General features: G+C 45.7%; 1 non-coding gene across 1 annotated transcript; it reads right to left on the minus strand.

Moving 5' to 3' along the window:
- Positions 1-6,335: 6,335 nt before the first annotated feature.
- trnas-uga (transfer RNA serine (anticodon UGA)) lies at positions 6,336-6,417 on the minus strand. Its single transcript has one exon. It is a non-coding gene; the product is annotated as a tRNA-Ser (tRNA).
- Between the last annotated feature and the right edge of the window lie 854 nt (positions 6,418-7,271).

Raw genomic sequence — 7,271 nt, forward strand, 5'->3', positions numbered from 1 at the left:
GGAGTCTGTACAGTGAGTGATATGAAACGGCGAAAGCTTTTCGCGTTCAGAGACCGTGCTGCCTATTTCAGAGAAACAGTCATAATCTCAATCTCCCCTCTCCCAGCCGCGGCTGAACAACATTTCTTATTGAATATGTGAATATTTTTATAAGTTGAAAATTCAAGTTTTTTCAGCTAATCGAAATTTCACATGGTGGTCGTGTCTTAACGGAGCACTGAAACAAAGTCCAGGAGCAGATTTGTTTGAAAAACCGCCACTCCTTCATGTCATATTACCTGTTCAACCCGACATTTCAGCACCAGCTTACACCCGTTCGCTTGAACTTGTGAGGAGGAGGAAGAGGATGGGGAGAGGGAGAGAGAGTCACATCGTTGACAGGGCAAGAGAAATAAACGGGGGAGTTTGAAAGGCAGTTGGAGGGAGAGAGTTACACGACAATTTACCAATTTCATGTTCACTTTCGGCCACTGTTTTCCTCCCAGTGCTTTCTTGACCACAGAGTAAGTCACCTCACCCACAAAACGACCTGGATCTTTCCGTCCCTTCATTTAAACTCGAACGCTGCAGAGCTGGTAAGTATTATCACCGTTTGGACTGAGGAGGAGAAATGGATCTTGCGTTTACACATTGCCCTTCAACAGAGGGAGCAAGAGAGGGCACAAGTTATATACTTCTTGATGCCATTCTTCCAGTTTCTTCAATTATAAAGGCAATTAATATTAAATTAGCGCCATTAATTCTTACAATTCCATAGTTAGTTCTGAATTGGATGCAAGGATTCTGCTCAGTGCGATAAATCGTCCGCTGTCTAACTTAAGGAAGTATGTTGGTGAACGAAGCTCCTCTATATCAATTCTGCATCCTTTTGGTCTTAGATTCTCCCACCATAGGAAACATCCTCTCAACATTCGCCTTGTCAAGGCCTTTCACCATTCGACAGCTTCCAATGAGGTCCCGCGCATCCAGTGAATGCAGGCCCGGCGCCATCAAACGCTCTTCATATCAATCGCCATTTAATCCCAGCATCATTCCTCTGTATCTCTTTTCAACACTCTCCAGCTTCAGCCATACTTTCTCAGGTAAGGGAACTAAAACTGCTCACATTACTCCAAGCGAGTCCTCGCCAGTTCTTTATAAAGTCTCTGAATCAGAACCTTGCTTTATATTCTAGTCCTCTTGAAATGAATGCGAGCATCGCACTTGCCTTCCTCATCACAGACCCAACCTGCAAATTAACCTTTGGGACATTATGGTGCCGCTGTGTACGTCACAATGGGAGGCTTGTACACGGACTCCCAAGGCTCAGTCTTCTTGTTTGCATTTTCTCTCCTTTTAGAAAGTCTGCTCCTTCATTTCTGATATCAAAGTGTGTGCCAATATATTTCCCTGCACTGCATCCCATTTGCCACTTCTTTGTCCATTCTCCAACCTTCTGTAGCCTCTCTACCTCCGAGAAGAACTTCCTGCTCTTTTCGCTCTCAAATATGTGTGTGTTGTTGTCTGATTTGGACGCAAGGATTCTGCTCAGAGCGATAAATTGTCCGCTGTCTAACTTAAGGAAGTACGTTGGTGAACGAAGCGAGGCGCTCTACATCCGTACAGTTGTAGAACACACCGGCATCAATCGCCCTGTTTCTACTCAGAATCTATTGTTAGACACTCGGTTGCAAAATGAAAATATCGTAGCTAAAAAGTCTGTATTGGCATGTCGATTTGGCTAGTTTCCACCTGTCCCCACCCAGCAGCAAGTGCATGTTTCATTGCGCTTGTGTGTACACATAGATGTGCGCATAAATATAAATTTGAGTTCACTTTGACGTAATCACCAATTGCGTATAATGCATGATCCCCTCGGTTAGATCCGTCACCAGATACAGGTGAATTGAATCACTGTCAGTTGGTTTCGCGCAGTAGAACCTCAAGACGTCGACCAGCATATGCGGGTGTGAGGAGCGTGTGGTGGAATAAAGTGTCAATGTTTTGCGTTGAAATACTGAATCAGGACCTCCTAATCTGGTATATATTTTCAGCTAAAAATGCTGCGAGAATTGAACTGACAGAAATATGGGATGTCAGCTTCACAAATTCTCGAATCTCCCCAGCCAGGGGAACAGGATTTATAGAAGAACGTGTTACTGGCTCCGGATCTGTGTCGGATACGGTACCAGAACTCAGTACATCGGAATCCATGTCGTTAATGAAAATCGAATCGGGAAAGTACCGCGTTGAACAGAGAATCAGAATCAGGTTTATTATCACCAGCATGTGGCGGGAAATTTGTTAACTTAGCAGCAGCAGTTCAATGAAATATATAATCTAGCAGAGAGAGAAAATAATAATAAAATAATAATAATAATAATAATAATAATAATAATAATAATAATAATAATAATAATAATAATAATAATAATACACAACTAAATCAATTACGTATTTTGAATAGATTATGAAAAACGTGCAAAAACAGAAATACTGTATATTCAAAAAGTCAGGTCGTGTTCAAAGCTTCAAAGTCCATTCAGGATTCTGATGGCCGAGGGGAAGAAGCTGTTCCTGAACCGCTGAATGTGTGTTTCTGTCTCATAACCTTAGACACTCAGGTTCAAACCTAATATCCGGTGCCATCTGTGTGGACGTTGCTCCTTTGCAGATTGGAAGAATTTTCATCGGCAGTGTCATGACGGTCTATTATCGTCCCTCATTAATGAGCTGTCCTGACTGTGTGAGGCAGATGACCTGACGTAGCCGGACAGCGGGTTGCAATGTGAATATTTAGGCCGCAATTGGTTCGTTCAGTGAGGGCGCAAACTGGACAAAAGTGTTTATTGCCGGAATGTGTGAGGTCATGTACTTCGTTGGGATTAAAATAAAGGACGATCGGTTGCGGTGAGACTGTCAAAGGAAACTGTTCACGAAGCAGAGATGGCGAGCCGATGGGTGGATCAGGTATTTTGCAAGGCAACTGCAGATTGTAGTTTCTTGCAACTGGATTGGAAATTAGAAATGGAGAAAGCATTGTAATATATTTGTGCAGGTTTCTGAGGTAGGCGCTGATGCGGTAACGGGAATTTCACTCCCCATATATGCTGAAGGGTACAGTAGCACTGGAGAAGCTCGGAACAATTTAACTGACTCACCTCCAGTGATGAATGTATGAATGACGAACAACTGAAGTTAACATAGTACACTGCAGAATATAGAATAAGGGCTGAATCTAAGGCGATGGATGAGGCGTACAGTCGAGGAAAATTTCCAGGATGAGGAATTATCGTTTAAATACGAATTAAAGCGGAATATCTGTACATACATTCCTGATACCAGAGACTACTCGACGAGGCAGGGTTGTGGATGTTACAGCACAGGGCTGAATCAAATAGGATATGGGCGCTTAAAAAAATATTAAGGAAATTGTGGGTTGCAAAACAGCCAAAGAAGATAGTTTGAAACGTGGGGAAGTGCAGCCGTGATCATATGACATAAACGGACGGGAGCCATCAGTAACTGACATTGCCCCCTTACACTGGGAGTAACGTTTCGAAATGTTCTATTCAGCAACAATGTAAACCCATGGAACTGGTCTCCCGGCTGACCTGCATACAGAACGACGACTTAAAATGCCAGGACCGGATTAAGAATGAAATAAAGTCGGCCTGACGGATGGTCTCACTGCCGGGAACTGTACTACATCGAATCTCAGGGATTGGGGATCTGTAGTCAATGACACTGTGGGTCGGCCGGACGAATGGTCTCACTGCCGGGAACTGTACTACATCGAATCTCAGGGATTGGGGATCTGTCGTCAATGACACTGTGGGTCGGCCTGATGAATGGTCTCACTGACGGGAACTGTATTACATCGAATCTCAGGGATTGGGGATCTGTAGTCAATGACACTGTGGGTCGGCCTGACGAATGGTCTCACTGCCGGGAACTGTACTACATCGAATCTCAGGGATTGGGGATCTGTAGTCAATGACACTGTGGGTCGGCCTGACGAATGGTCTCACTGCCGGGAACTGTACTACATCGAATCTCAGGGATCGGGGATCTGTAGTCAATGACACTGTGGGTCGGCCTGACGAATGGTCTCACTGCCGGGAACTGTACTACATCGAATCTCAGGGATTGGGGATCTGTAGTCAATGACACTGTGGGTCGGCCTGACGAATGGTCTCACTGCCGGGAACTGTACTACATCGAATCTCAGGGATTGGGGATCTGTAGTCAGTGACACTGTGGGTCGGCCTGACGAATGGTCTCACTGCCGGGAACTGTACTACATCGAATCTCAGGGATTGGGGATCTGTAGTCAATGACACTGTGGGTCGGCCTGATGAATGGTCTCACTGCCGGGAACTGTATTACATCGAATCTCAGGGATTGGGGATCTGTAGTCAATGACACTGTGAGTCGGCCTGACGAATGGTCTCACTGCCGGGGACTGTACTACATCGAATCTCAGGGATTGGGGATCTGTAGTCAATGACACTGTGAGTCGGCCTGACGAATGGTCTCACTGCCGGGGACTGTACTACATCGAATCTCAGGGATTGGGGATCTGTAGTCAATGACACAGTGGGTCGGCCTGACGAATGGTTTCACTGCCGGGAACTGTACTACATCGAATCTCAGGGATTGGGGATCTGTAGTCAATGACACTGTGGGTCGGGCTGACGAATGGTCTCACTGCCGGGAACTGTAGTACATCGAATCTCAGGGATTGGGGATCTGTAGTCAATGACACTGTGGGTCGGCCTGACGAACGGTCTCACTGCTGGGAACTGTACTACATCGAATCTCAGGGATTGGGGATCTGTAGTCAGTGACACTGTGGGTCGGCCTGACGAATGATCTCACTGCCGGGAACTGTACTACATCGAATCTCAGGGATTGGGGATCTGTAGTCAGTGACACTGTGGGTCGGCCTGACGAATGGTCTCACTGCCGGGAACTGTACTACATCGAATCTCAGGGATTGGGGATCTGTAGTCAATGACACTGTGGGTCGGCCTGACGAATGGTCTCACTGTCGGGAACTGTACTACATTGAATCTCAGGGATAGGGGATCTGTAGTCAATGACACTGTGGGTCGGACTGACGAATGGTCTCAGTGCCGGGAACTGTAGTACATCGAATCTCAGGGATTGGGGATCTGTAGTCAATGACACTGTGGGTCGGCCTGACGAACGGTCTCACTGCTGGGAACTGTACTACATCGAATCTCAGGGATTGGGGATCTGTAGTCAGTGACACTGTGGGTCGGCCTGACGAATGATCTCACTGCCGGGAACTGTACTACATCGAATCTCAGGGATTGGGGATCTGTAGTCAGTGACACTGTGGGTCGGCCTGACGAATGATCTCACTGCCGGGAACTGTACTTCATCGAATCTCAGGGATTGGGGATCTGTAGTCAGTGACACTGTGGGTCGTCCTGACGAATGGTCTCACTGCTGGGAACTGTACTGCATCGAATCTCAGGGATTGGGGATCTGTAGTCAGTGACACTGTGGGTCGGCCTGACGAATGATCTCACTGCTGGGAACTGTACTACATCGAATCTCAGGGATTGGGGATCTGTAGTCAGTGACACTGTGGGTCGGCCTGACGAATGATCTCACTGCCGGGAACTGTACTACATCGAATCTCAGGGATTGGGGATCTGTAGTCAATGACACTGTGGGTCGGCCTGACGGATGGTCTCACTGCCGGGAACTGTACTACATCGAATCTCAGGGATTGGTGATCTGTAGTCAATGACACTGTGGGTCGTTCGCCGTACACTGGCGAACACTAGTGGGTCGTATTGACACTAGTGGGCCGTACATTGCTCGCTTCTACCGCTTGCTGCCCGTGATCTGCAACATCTCCAGCTGCAGAGACGTACCGGAGATTTGATCAGGGGAAAGCTCTAGTTACAGCTGAGGGAGACGCTAATGCTCTCGGGTGGACTCTGCCACAACTACAGTAACACAGGAATTGAGTGCGATTAGAATCTGACAGAGGATGAAAATGCCTCGCCATGCGAATCGGAGAGCGAAAGGACAGAGTCCACTTCTTTACACTGACGCTGAAATGTCCGTTCTCCGAGTTTGATTCTTTTAGTTTAACAAGACAGTAAAATTCCGAACTGCAGAGAGTTTAAGCTGACTCGAGGGGATTGATCAGAGTCAGAATAGAAATGAACATTGCACAATGAGTAGAAATGTATTGTATTGAATTGTATTTAAGAGTGTAAAAATACGTAGTTCTCAACTGAACACAGAGGGTGCAGCGGTCAGACAGCATCAAGGGTGTTAAATTTTATTGGCAGTGGGGTTGTAGGTGTGAGCGCTGCGAGCAGGGTTCGAACCTGCGCGGGGAATCCCCACTGGATTTCAAGTCCAACGCCTTAACCACTCGGCCATCGCAGCTGAAGAATGTTCAGCATCGCATCAATGTTCAGCACCCACCGTAGCACTGCCCCTGAAGTGAGGGTTTTACTTGATTTATGTTTAATAATGGAAAAGGTGATTCATTATTCTAATACAAATAGTATAATTGGACAGCTGTGGAATTTGTTTCAACACCGTTAGGTCAGAACGGGAGTGTGGAGGGATAACACTGGCGTCATTATCGTAAATGAAGGAGATTTCCAGTATTAGGGATAAAGATCAGGATCAGAATCAGGTTTATAATGACGGACATATGTCAACATTACATTGTTGCTTATATATTCTACCCCTCCTGAACCGAATGTTAAAATTGCATTTGCCTTCCTTTACCTCTGACTCAGCCTGGAATTAAACATTTACGGAATATTGCACAAGGTCTCTTTGCACCTCTGATTTCTGAAAACCTTCCCCATTCAGAGACTTTTTTATCCTTTCTTCCAAGGTGCATCACCGTACCACACGATGATCTGTTTGACAAATCTTCTCCCTTTCTCCTCAACTGTCTTTGATCTTCAATGTGCTTCGAATATTTTGAGTTTTTGAACACGTTGAAGTCAGGCTACATTTCTTATATTTTCCTTTCTTTAGCCCAACTTCCTTCAGAGTGGAGTGACAATCTCAGTTTTCCAACCATCAGGATCTATTCTGGAATATCAAGTCAAGTCATTTCTTAATTGTCATTTCGACAATATCTGCTGGTACAGTACATAGTAAAAACGAGACAACGTTTTTCAGGACCATGGTGTTACATGACACAGTACAAAAACTAGACAAATCTACGTAAAAAACAACACAGAAAAAAAAAACTACACCAGACTACAGACCTACCCAGG

Source organism: Hemitrygon akajei, unplaced genomic scaffold (genome assembly GCF_048418815.1).
Source record: "Hemitrygon akajei unplaced genomic scaffold, sHemAka1.3 Scf000045, whole genome shotgun sequence".
In the NCBI taxonomy this organism is placed as follows: Eukaryota; Metazoa; Chordata; class Chondrichthyes; order Myliobatiformes; family Dasyatidae; genus Hemitrygon; species Hemitrygon akajei.